Source organism: Euphorbia lathyris, chromosome 5 (assembly GCF_963576675.1).
Source record: "Euphorbia lathyris chromosome 5, ddEupLath1.1, whole genome shotgun sequence".
Lineage (NCBI taxonomy): Eukaryota > Viridiplantae > Streptophyta > Magnoliopsida > Malpighiales > Euphorbiaceae > Euphorbia > Euphorbia lathyris.
The window spans coordinates 56,646,124-56,660,044 of NC_088914.1; the positions used below are offsets into that span (position 1 = coordinate 56,646,124).

General features: G+C 31.6%; 1 pseudogene; it reads left to right on the forward strand.

Moving 5' to 3' along the window:
- Positions 1–9,588: 9,588 nt before the first annotated feature.
- On the forward strand, positions 9,589–13,216 carry LOC136229798 (beta-glucosidase 12-like; annotated as a pseudogene).
- Positions 13,217–13,921: the final 705 nt, after the last annotated feature.

The following is a 13,921-nucleotide window of genomic DNA, read 5'->3' on the forward strand; positions in this document are numbered from 1 at the left end:
CCGCCATAAACCAGGGCTCAAAAATGCTGACACTCATAGAGTAGAGAACCTCCCAGAGCCGTTTTCGATTAGATAAGATAGGGTCAGCATACACAAGGGTAATAAAAAAAGGAGTATTGCCGGAGATACTCACTTTACAATGAATAAACTGCTTATCCATGCTAAGAACATCAAAATGAATCCGATCTGGCCTCCAGAAAATCCAAATCCCACCAGCTCGGCCAGTTGCCTCCGATCTAACACAGTACCAGTTTTTAAACTTCTTAACCACCTCATCTGCTTTATCTCCACTAATCTTAGTTTCCAAAAGAGCAAAACAAGATGGATTAAACTGTTTAATAAGATCATTAATATGGATACGGGTAGCCTTGCTAGCCGCACCCCTAACATTCCAACATAACAAATCCATTAAAAGGAGGACAACTGACCACACCCCCACCCCTAAGCCAGGTATTTACTAGGGGCTCCTGAGAGCCTTGCCGAGGTACCCGCAGGCCCCCTCTTCTCTGGAAAAGCCATAGTGTTTAGGGCACTTTTTTGCTTTCCTTTAAGCTTTTTCATACTAGTTTTGTTAATTCCCATAGATTTCCCAATCCCAGGATCACTACCAAGAACAGGAATACTAACCTCATTTGATTTCTTCATCCTTCGAGCTGCAAGGGTCAGGGTCCCCCCCTAGGCTTCATCTTTAGAGACAAAAAGCGGGTTAATAGATTCAACCACCTTCTCGACTAGATCCACAGACTCCAAACCTGGCATACTCTGATCCATATGATTCTCATCCTGGTCCGACTCTTGAACTTCCTCAATCATCAGGGCCCCAAATCTAGAACCAGGCATGACCGCTGAGGATGCCCCAGTCTCCTCCCTAGCTTTGAGGATATGTGTTAGGCATGAAATTGACTAAGTTTAACAGATAATTTATAAGGGAATTCGGGTATTTTTTTATATCATTTTGTAAGAAATAAGGGCTAATTAATGTCCTTGTGCAGATAAGCAAAGAAAAATGCTAAACTCGCTGGAAACAGCTTGTTTCGCTAATGCCAATGAGGAGTGGAGCCTTACTTGTGTCCAGCGGTTAAACGCCGGATTATCCAATGACGGACAGCGACAGATCGTTGGTGGCAGTGAAAGGAAAGCGGCAGAAAAAGCAGGTGAAAGTGTGTGGCGATGGGATTGCCCAAAGAAGCATGATGATTTGAAGTCTCACCCCCTTGAGTGTTCAAGGGTTAATCTAAAAGTTAATCATTTTTTAGTTTATTTTAATTGTAGTAAGTAGTTGACTTTTTTTGTAAAAAGGGTACGAAAGTTGTACCAATTTTGAACAGTCTCGGTCTTTTCCCTTTAAATAGGAAAAGCAGAGAAGGTTTTAGGGATCATATATTTTCTTAGTTTTAGTTTTTTTAACAAGTAGAATAGAAGGAGAAGAGAGCTCCCATGGAGTCTCAAGCTGTAACAAGAATCTTCTTCTACTCACTGCTCGATATGAGTGAGTAGAAATTTTGAACGGGCATGGCATGGCCGGCCCGGTGATGTAAGTTTTACAACGTTTTTATGAATATTTAGTATTTTGCCAATGTTGTTATCAATGAGGATTTAACTTTCTTGCGTAAGCATGTATGTATGTGTTAGATGAATGTTAGGACACTGCTTTCATCTTCACCGATATCTCTATTGATCTCCCAACTTCGAAGCTGACAAGTTAGAAGGTTGTGTCGAGGGTTTTCTCATCTAGAAATGCAGTTTTGTTCTTAATGCTAGAAAGAACGTATCTTTAGGACGCTAAAGATGTTAGTAAATCTTAGGAGTTTGAGAACACAAGACAGTTGACTCAAACTCACTTAAAAACTGATACTTTGGCTTCGTTGGCATTATCTTTTATTCATCGAATGTTGTAAGATGTAGCACACCGTGTTCGGTCATGTAAAGCCTGTTTTCTTCCCTTAATCTTTGAAAAGTAACCTTATTTCCTTGATTGAGTATTCTGCCTGAGTCATTTAACAACCAATATCAAACAAACAACCATAAAGGAAGGTACTTTTATAACACACACTATTTAGCAACGATTTCCCATATTTATTTGTATCACAATCCCTGTGGAGACGATACTCACTTATCACTTTATTACTTGTATCTAGTGCACTTGCTAGAGTCTGTTTACAGGACAATAAGTTTTTGGCGCCGTTGCCGGGGATTGAGAGCAACAAATTTATAGCTGAAATTTCTGTAAAACAGGGTGTTTTTAATCTGTGTGTTAAGGCGTGCAGGAATAAAAAGGTCATTTTTCCGTTTATGCGTAGAGCTGCACCTCCTGTTTTTCCTATCGATCTCGAATTAGAGAGAACGTGTAGACGAAACAGAGCGGGAGCTCGACGTGCTAGACAAAGAGAAAGGCAAAGAGAGAGAAGAATGGCTGGAAGGGAAGGACCAGAACAACAAGTTCCACCAAACCAAGAAGAAGAAGGAGAAAATAATAACCCTCCTGTTATGAGAATCAGAGACTACTCTAGGCCAACTACCAAGGGACACTCATCGTGTATCGTATTGCCCAACGAGGGAAACAACATGTTCGAAGTAAAAGGGTCCATGATACAAATGATCCAAGCCTCGGTGCAATTTAATGGGTTTCAATCTGAAGATCCTAATGGGCATCTTCAAGAATTCATTACCTTGTGCAACACATTCAGGTCGAACAGAGGTGTCTCTGATGATGTGATCAGATTAAAGCTGTTCCCTTTTTCACTAAGGGATAAAGCAAAAACATGGCTGCAGAATTTACAGCCTGGAACGATCACGAGTTGGGAAGAAATGGCACGAGCTTTTCTAATGAAGTATTTTCCGCCTCGATAAGCCATTAAGCTACGAAATGAAGTGTCACGCTTCATACAGGACGAAGATGAGTCGTTGGCAGAAGCATGGGAAAGATACAAGGAGCTGCTTAGAAGGGTGCCAAATCATGGTATCCCCATGTGGATGCAAATGCAAAATTTTTACAATGGCGCAACCAACGTTTACAAAATCCAGATCGAATCTATCGCGAATGGTAACCCGGAAGATCTAGAGCCACAAGCTTTATATGACCTAATAGAGAAAGTGGTCAGCACGAGTTACAACTGGCATTCGTCACGAAGTGAAGGAAAAAGGACAGGAAACGAGGATGTCGTTTCAAAACTAACAAGCCAAGTAGAACCGCTTACCCGGCAGCTGGGAAAGATAAATGTCTCGTCCATTCACAATGAACCGCCATTTAGTGAACCACCATTCAATGAAAGTTGTGGTTTTTGCGGAGGAGCTCATTTCAATATCAACTGTCCTGGAGTTAAGCAAGGAAAAGGCACACGGGCTGAATGCGACTACGCAGGGTACAATCAGAAGAATCAGCCCAACCGTTATTCTAACACTTACAACTCGGAAACGAGGAACCATCCAAATTTTGGATGGACAGGCCAACCGGACCAGCAAGGACAGTATCAAGATCAGCCGAGGTATCAACAACAGCAAGGAGGACATTACCAAAGACAACCTCAGCAGCATTATAAGCAACCTGTGCCACAAAAGGAAGAAATCTTTTAAATCGGGAATCAAAGCCACGTAGTTCTACCTATTTTAGGTAGTTCTCTTAACTTGTGAATTCGTTTTAACTTATTGACACGTTGATTAATTCGCTAATAACTTAATTGTATATTTCACTTTATTATTATATAATTTAATATATATAAATCACTTTAGCAAAACGAATCAAATCGAATAACGCTTTATCAAAATGAATCAAATCGAATAACGTTTTATCAAAACGAATCAAATCGAACAACGTTTTATCAAAACGAATCAAATCGAATAAACCGCTTTAACAAACCAACTCGTAATCAAATAAACATTTTATCAAACCAACTCGTAATCAAATAAATCGCTTAAACAAATCAACTCGTAATCAAACAAACGTAAAACATTATAATTCAAATCATCAAACATTATCAAAACGTAATACAAAATTTACGTGTGTGTCCATCCTCGAATTTCACCCATGTAGCTTATCATAATATCCATCATATCAATAATCGAGATATCTCATTCATATCTCGCCTTGCCTAATGTTAGGACTACCAGCCGTGCACTCTGGCCATACTACCCTTAGGTATGGTCTTACAACTTACAACTCCTACCCCAGGCAATCCTAGATGGACAAAACCATTTTTCTATCAAAATATCACAAACTCATAAAAATCACATTTGGACTTCGATCCAAAATAATAACAACAATAATCGTAACAACTTTCTCAATTCAGAAACGATTCGTAAGAAATCATCAAATTCCTTTTATCAATCCAATTTTCAAAGTACCATGATAATAATAATTATTCTTCAAATAAGCAAAATTCAGAGTATTCATTTATTTCAAATAATCGAAATCCAAAATATATAAATAGTTAAACAATTTAATCAAAGTATTCAAAGTAACTCAAATATTATATAAATAATTTTAAACTAAACACTTTTATCAAACCGTTTATGTTTGTTACCGAAATTATAACACGTATCGTTAACTGAGTATCGTTATTTTAGACCGAATATACCATTAGTCACATTATATGGTCATACGTCTATTCGTACTAATTTTTATCCTCAAATTCGTTGTAATTGTCTGAATATAAATATTCAAATTTCGACCATTTAAATTGGCAACGTTAATTCCGACCGAAAGTTCAGTTAGACTCACTAATTTTATATTCAAATTCTTATACAAATTTTATATTCGACTCGATACCGACTCTATTTGGAAAATATCCATATTAGTCCTTCCATTTTCAAGATATTTTAATTCTAACTATTAAAGTTGCTTAAAATATTTTATTGCTATAATTTAAAATAATCGAAATTTTCTTATCGGATTATTTTCGGTTATCACCGGAATAGTATCGTGTAACTCAAACCGGTATAGTTATTTTAGACCGACGTAGTCTATTAATACCGAATTTCACGTTATTGAATCTAAAGGACAACTATTCTAAAATTTATATTTTTATTGGTAATTGATAGACGCTAAATAATTCTATTAAATTTTGACGAAACTATCGAAACCGAACTTACTCAAAATCATACCTAGAGCACTTGAAAATAATTTAGATATAAAATATAGTTATTTAGATATAAAATACAGTTACCGAAATATCGTCGTTGGTTACCGAAAATTCATCGGTGCGATCCATTGATAGCTGATCCAATTTCGGTATGATCCGTCGACAGCTGATCCGAAATGTCATCGGAATATTGCATCGACAAGGTTGATAAAAATATTCCTTCTTAAACATTTCTCTCCATAATTCATAAGATTAACAAAATTGTGCACCAAAAACTCCATTTGCTATTTATTCCTCTCTTAAAATCAAATAAATTCATTTGAACCAAAAAAACTAGTTGAACATATATAAATTGAATTTTTGTATAAAACAAATTCATATCCAAAACATAATATCTTTTTAATTTTCACTAAAAAAACAAACTTTCATTCCCTTTCTTTTTTTTTAAAATACGCCCAAAATCCCCCAAAAATATATATAGAAAAATTCCCCTTCATTAATATGTGTTCTACCCTATACATATACAATCCATAAAACAAATATCCTATACCTTAAATATACATGTGGCAATTTAAAAACAAGTTAGTAAGCCATGTGTCAACATTATATTAAAAATACCATGATGTAGGACACATGGTTCACACTTGTTAAAAATGTATATATATATAATATATTTCTAATTTATTCTTATGACACATGTTTCACACTTGGCATTAAAAGGATTGACACATTAGATTAGTCATCCTTATATTCATGACACATATTGGCCCCTTTACCAATAATATATATTACAATTATAATAATTATTATTAATATATATAATTGGAAATTATGACTTATTTTTTTTTGGTAGAAGGAAATTATGACTTATTATTCATTGCTAATCTATTTTAAATCTTTTTAATATTTATCCTCCATCAAAATTGAAGTAACCTTTCTTCTATTTATATATACATTATTATTATTATTATTTTAAAACATGAAATAGGAAGTTTAATAAATGTATGTTTAATTTATCAAAAAATTTCCATTTAATTGGTCATGTTTTTACGTTATTATAATTTGTTTAACAACTAACATCTTAAAAGCTAATTTTACTTTACAATTTAGTATTCTATACCACTAATAATAATAATAATAATAAACTATCTAATTAATAATGCATACTCATGATCTAGTTATTAATTTAAAGTAAGGTTCTTCTAAATTACAAGTTTTTGGATTCTCTTAATTTACACCTAAAAACATTAAATTAAACCCGATAAATTAAACCCGATAGTATAATTAAATTCGTAATTAATTAATATATAAAAATTAGATTATAATATATTGAAGATTAGAATTTTAGACACGGACGTTACACTTAAAACCCTTTGATTCTCAAAACTGTCGGTTAAAAAAAGTATAAAACCTTTTGACCCAATATATTGTTGAAGCTTGTAAAATGGATAAACTTAAAGAATAATTTTTATTGGGACTAAATCGTAAGAAATCCTGCTTCGACCCAAGAATTAAAGTTTCTCAGAATAATGTTTTACATTTTCTGAAATTTTTTGAGAATTTTCTGGGCATTTGTTTCTCGTCCGAAAACGCTCACCCGGATTCCGTTCATCGGAATTTTGAAGCACGTTGGGAGGTGATGAAAAAGTATATGTCCATGGTCAAACTACCTTTTCAGGAAGGAAAGCCCGAAGGTTGTAGTCTTAAAGTTCAATGAATCCCTAGGGAGGAGAGTCCTTAAATAGGCTCATATCAACTAGAAACTTTAGCATAAAGCTTAACTAACTGGACACATGAACTAATGAGCATTCTAGACTCCAAAGATATGCTCCTTTTCCAAATAACACACTGAATCTTATGAAAAAGTAAAAATGGAATGGCTCTAAAGCCAATTAATTACTTACACGTGGAAAGGTACTCAATCTCAGGTATATTTTCAGATCTCTATATAAATAGCCCATTGACAAACGCCACAAGGTATGCATTCATTCTTCAAACACATACTGTTTTCAAATTTACTTCCTTAAAGTAGATCACTGAGTTGAGCGGCCCCTCCCTGACTGTTTGTTGATTGTTTTAGGTCTTTTCAAGTCCGATCGTGATCATCGTGTGGATTGAGAGACATCACTAATAGACGAATAGAGCTAATATTATCATATTTTACTACAATTCTAATTCACATGGTTATAAATTAAAATAAATGATGCTTTAAAGGCTTGGTCCATGAGATGAATTCGTATTAGCAAAGAGTTTTCTAAATAGTAAAACATAAATTAATAAGCATAATAAAGTATTCCTGTTAATATGGGGTTTCCTAAGGATAATGTCTAATTGCATCATTCAGTTTATTTTAGCTTCTTTTAATGACAATCAACCTTCTTTTATTTCCTCATATTTCACTCAATTGAACAATTTTTGAGAAGAAATGGCCTTTACCTTCTTGTACATATGGTGAAGCTAGTTATGTCAATGAGCAATGTTTCAAAACTATTACCTATCTAAATTGGTTAAAGAGTGGTTTCAAGAAGAAAATAATTTAGCTAAAGCATGAGATTTTGTCTTTCTTATAATGAAAATAGTAATGACATATGTGAAAGATCAACTAATGGAAAACGAGAATGGGGGATGTTCTAAAAAGAATTGCAAAAGTACTTCAGAAGGAAATATGTCTAGGAGATTCAAACTAGAATATATATGGTGTGGCCGGTGTGTCAGCCACGTGTTTTGTCCAAAAATCAATTTTTTTTTTACTATTTAGAAAACTCTTTGCTAATACGAATTCATCTCATGGACCAAGCCTTTAAAGCATCATTTATTTTAATTTATAACCATATGAATTAGAACTGTAGTAAAATATGATAATATTATCTCTATTAGTCTATTAGTGATATCTCTCAATCCACACGATGATCGCGATCGGACTTGAAAAGACCTAAAACAATCAACAAACAGTTAGGGAGGGGCCGCTCAACTCAGTGATCTACTTTAAGGAAGTAAATTTGAAAACAGTATGTGTTTGAAGAATGAATGCATACCTTGTGGAGTTTGTCAATGGGCTATTTATAGAGATCTGAAAATATACCTGAGATTGAGTACCTTTCCACGTCTAAGTAATTAATTGGCTTTAGAGCCATTCCATTTTTACTTTTTCATAAGATTCGGTGTGTTATTTGGAAAAGGAGCATATCTTTGGAGTCCAGAATGCTCATTAGTTCATGTGTCCAGTTTGTTAAGCTTTATGCTAAAGTTTCTAGTTGATATGAGCCTATTTAAGGACTCTCCTCCCTAGGGATTCATGAACTTTAAGACTACAACCTTCGGGCTTTCCTTCCTGCAAAGGTAGTTTGACCATGGACATATACTTTTTCATCACCTCCCAACGTGCTTCAAAATTCAGGTGAACGGAATCCGGGTGGGCGTTTTCTGGCGAGAAAACAAGTGCCCAGAAAATTCTAAAAAAATTTCAGAAAATGTAAAACATTATTCCGAGAAACTTTAATTCTTGGGTCGAAGCGGGATTTCTTACGATTTAGTCCCAATAAAAATTGTTCTTTAAGTTTATCCATTTTACAGGCTTCAACAATATATTGGGTCAAAAGGTTTTATACTTTTTATAACCGACAGTTATGAGAATCAAAGAGTTTTAAGCTTTTTGTAACCGATGATGGGTATAATGAACATTAATCTTCTTTTAATTAGAGGGTTTTAAGCTTTGCAACAGATATGAGAATCAAAAGGTTTTAAATTTTTTGTAACCGACAAATATGGAATGAAATGATTTGAAGTTTCTTTATAACCGATAAATATGGGAAGGGTTGTATGATTTTTGTAACCGACGATGGAAGGGATGAACATTAATCTACTTAAAAAAATTAAGATTTTTTTTATTTTTTTACCTATAATTTTATATCTAGTGTGATATTTTGTCATCAACTGTGTGTTTCACTATAATAGATTTTATAATTTTTACAACTCATCTATTGCTGACATGATATGTTCACATAATATGTTTTGCACTGAACTTTTATATATAGATAGAGATATGCGTTAGGGGCATAAGATTATGTACAAATTATTTAATGTTTTTAATAATGACGATCTATAAAAATGCATCTAAAAAATTGTTGGTATATGTGTGTGTGTTTTTCTTTGTAGTGATTTGGAGAACATTAATGAGGAAAGTTTTTGCCAAATTAAATATTTAGTTATTAATGAGAAATATTTAATAAGGGGTTTTATGTATCCACATTATATTTATAAAAGAAATGCTTTTAATGAAGAATTTATTGTATCATCATTATTATTTTTCTTATTATAGAATAGTTTTGTTGTAATATTGTAATTAATTTTTTGCATAGAAACTGAAACCATGTCTATAATGTTAGTTGTTACAACTTGACTTCCACTAATTGTGTATATAAACATATACATTAACAATAATAAAAATCAGTTGAGGTTTTCACTTGTTATAAAAAGAAACACATTCTTCAACATCTTCTACACGAACAAAATGTTTGATTTTGAAATTGAATTCAACAAGAAAATTGGATGTCTTGTTTACATAATTACCCATTTACTAGTTTCCACTATAGCTTGTGGGAATGAAAATAATATTTCAATTAATCGAGCAAGTTTTCCTGCATCCTTTGACTTTGGGATAGGATCATCTGCTTATCAGGTATATAACTAATTATAATATTCATTTTTTTAAACCAAATATTCATTTTATTAAGATGTCATTATGTATTACTCTACATAAGTTTAATATTTTTTATTGAATAGTATGAAGGTGCAACAACTAAAGACGGGAGAGGACCATGCATATGGGATACCTTCATTAAAAAATCCTCAGGTTTCATATGTTTTTAATCAAACCTAAACTGCTCAAAATTTATGATTATTTAAAAAATGTATATATTTTTTTAATATAAAATTTGGATATGGTGCAGGTTCTGTAGCTGACCACAGTAATGCTAGTATTACCACTGACCAGTATCATAGATACAAGGTAGATATGTTGTTTTTATATGTCATAAATATATTTCTTAATTAATCTAATAACATACATATATATTTCACCAGGAAGATGTGCGTATACTGAAAGACATAGGTTTTGATATTTATAGATTTTCCATCTCTTGGTCTAGAGTTTTACCTAGTAAGTTTACCATTATATATTTTTATTTATTAGCTCTTTTGAAAAAAAAATAGTTACTTTTTCTAACTTTATTTCTCTTATATTTTGTACAATAATTTAGAAGGAGGGCGACGTGGAGGAGTAAATAAAAAAGGCATCAACCACTATAATAAACTCATTAATCACCTATTATCAAAAGGTTTAATAGCAATGTCCCTTTCCCTTATTAATATATTTTATTTACTTTGCAATTTTAAATAAGTAATACATTACTAATTTTAAAGCCTAATATTTTGGTTAGTTCTAGGAAACAATTTCTATTTCCCGTTTGTGTAATAAAAAATCAAAATAGTTTCTTTTTCATTTCTTTTTGTAGTAATCATTATTATATATCGAATTAGTGAAAAATATTTTTTTACTAAAGATTACTATATTTTAAAATTTTATTTAAATTCAACAATATAAATACATTATTGTGATAAGAATTATTATTTATAAAATTATTAAAAACTATAAATAGTAAAATATATGAAAACCAAAAGAACATAATATATATATATATATATATACATACACACGTGGGAGTGACTAAGTAAAAAGCAAGAAAAAGAATTAAAATATATGTGAATAGTGGTCGTATAAAGTATAAAATGTATTAGAGCATAAAATATGACAAAAAAGGTCTTATTTTCTAAATCCTCAATTGAGTAATTTATACAACTAAACAAAAAGTCATGTCTTTCGATTTCGTTGAAAAAATTTCTTAGAAAATGGCCATCTTTTCCATAGCTAACAAACCTTAGACTGTGCTTTAATCTTTGATATATTTTCACTTTATTTGACAAATTTTGACACTTAAATTTTATAAATATTTTGCATAAAATATTAAGATAAACAAGAACTCATGTTTAAAGACTTTTCCATAAATTGACCTTTATTTCTTCCAAATGTCATTTAGAAGGAAACAAATATATTAAATAATGAATACTTGTTTATTTTGAAGGTATCAAACCGATTGTAACTCTATTCCATTGGGATCTTCCATAAGTTATAGAAGATCAATATCAAGGTTTTCTAAACCCTAAAATTATGTAAGTACAATTTTAAATATGTGTATGAGAAACGACTATTCATATTAATCTGCTTTAATTATTTGTGTGAGAACTCGTAATTCATATTGTCCTATTATATGACAGTGATGATTTTCGTGATTATGCTGAGTTGTGCTTTAATACATTTGGCGATCGAGTGAAGCTTTGGGTCACTATAAATGAGCCAATGATGTATGCACAACAAGGTTATGCAAGTGCAACGTTTGCTCCAGGTAGATGTTCAAATCGTTCAAGATGCTCTGCAGGTGATTCCAGTGTTGAACCATACATAGTAGCACACCATCTACTCCTTGCTCATGCTGCCGCGGTCAAACTATATAAAGAAAAATATCAGGTGAAATCTATATTCATTCTGAATATTAATGTGCAAATAAAATAAATAATCATTTTTAAAATATAAATACTCGTAAAACTATAATTTTATAGCATAATTGATAATAATTTCCTTGTTTGCCAAAAAAAATCCTTAGAATGCAAGCATAAAGAGAAATCATAAAATAAATAATCCATTGTACGAGACTCTACTAATAACATCTTAATTAGTTAAGTTATGGAAACCTAACATGCTTAATAGACTCACAAACATAAAATGATAAAATATTTATTAATTTATTTAATTTCTTTCAATTAAAACTTTGTAGATTTCGCAAAAAGGTCAAATTGGAATTTCACTAAATACTAACTGGATGGTGCCATACTCAAATTCACAAAAAGACCAACTAGCAACAGATCGAGGTTTTGCTTTTACATATGGTTGGTATGTATTTATTTATTTTTATTTATGTTTGAATTTATATAAATATGGATATGTATATCAAAATAAAATAAAATGGAACTGAATTTACTTTTTTTGTTCTGTTGAAGGTTTATGGAGCAACTATATTCTGGATCTTACCCACTAGAAATGATTGTTAATGTGGGAAAAAGATTACCAAATTTTACTAAGGAGGAAACCAATACGATTAAAGGATCTTATGATTTCATCGGAATCAATTACTATACTGCGAGATATATTGCTAATACTCTTTGTCGAACTCAAAATTTGAACTACATCACTGACTCTTGTATCGATATTAAAAGTATGTAAATCAACTTTTTTCTTCACTAAAATTACCTGATTATTTTCTAATCAAAGAAATTACTTACTTTAGGTGAACGAAATGGAATTCCAATTGGTCCTCATATAGAGGTATAATTTATAAATTAATATAAAACTTAAGTATCATAAAGTGACTTTTTTATTTATCATGCTAATTTTTATTTCTTGAAATATTTTTCTTAGAATTTTAAATATTGTTATCATTTAATTATGTAGAGTAATTAAAGTTCCTAAATCTAATTTAATTGAACAGGGTACTTGGATGTATATCTATCCAGAAGGGCTTCAATATTATCTACTTTACATCAGAAACAAGTACAATGACCCTGTAATCTATATTACAGAGAATGGTAAAAAACAACTACACACATAAGAATAATAAACAATTATTTCATATTCTTACATTTATTTTGTTTTGTATTAGGAGTTGCTGAGCATAAAGATAACACAAGTTCTATTTTGGAAGATGATAAAGTGAGAATAGAATATTTTCATAGTCATCTAAGTCGCACTCTTGAAGCAATAAGGTGAGTATTATAAATTACAAAAAAAAAAAAAAACAATAATGGTGATTTTGTTGATAAAAAAATGAATTGATGACTTGAACAGGCTTGAAGTAAACGTAAAGGGGTACATAGCATGGTCGTTTTTAGACAATTTTGAGTGGACAGCTGGCTACACAGCCAAATCTGGAATAGTTCATGTTGACTTCAAAAATGGATTCAAAAGATACCCAAAACAATCATCATTTTGGTTCAAAAAATTTCTTACTGTTACTAGTATAGAGTAGCTTACGTGGCTCTCTTCTTTTACTTGTTCAATGTACACAACATAAATTAATAAGCATAATAAAGTATTCCTGTTAATATGGGTTTTCCTAAGGATAATGTCTAATTGCATCATTCAGTTTATTTTAGCTTCTTCTAATGACAATCAACCTTCTTTTATTTCCTCATATTTCACTCAATTGAACAAATTTTGAGAAGAAATGGCCTTTACCTTCTTGTACATATGGTGAAGCTAGTTATGTCAATGAGCAATGTTTCAAAACTATTACCTATCTAAATTGGTTAAAGAGTGGTTTCAAGAAGAAAATAATTTAGCTAAAGCATGAGATTTTGTCTTTCTTATAATGAAAATAGTAATGACATATGTGAAAGATCAACTAATGGAAAACGAGAATGGGGGATGTTCTAAAAAGAATTTCAAAAGTACTTCAGAAGGAAATATGTCTAGGAGATTCAAACTAGAATATATATGGTGTGGCCGGTGTGTCAGCCACGTGTTTTGTCCAAAAATCAATTTTTTTTACTATTTAGAAAACTCTTTGCTAATACGAATTCATCTCATGGACCAAGCCTTTAAAGCATCATTTATTTTAATTTATAACCATATGAATTAGAACTGTAGTAAAATATGATAATATTATCTCTATTAGTCTCTTAGTGATGTCTCTCAATCCACACGATGATCACGATCGGACTTGAAAAGACCT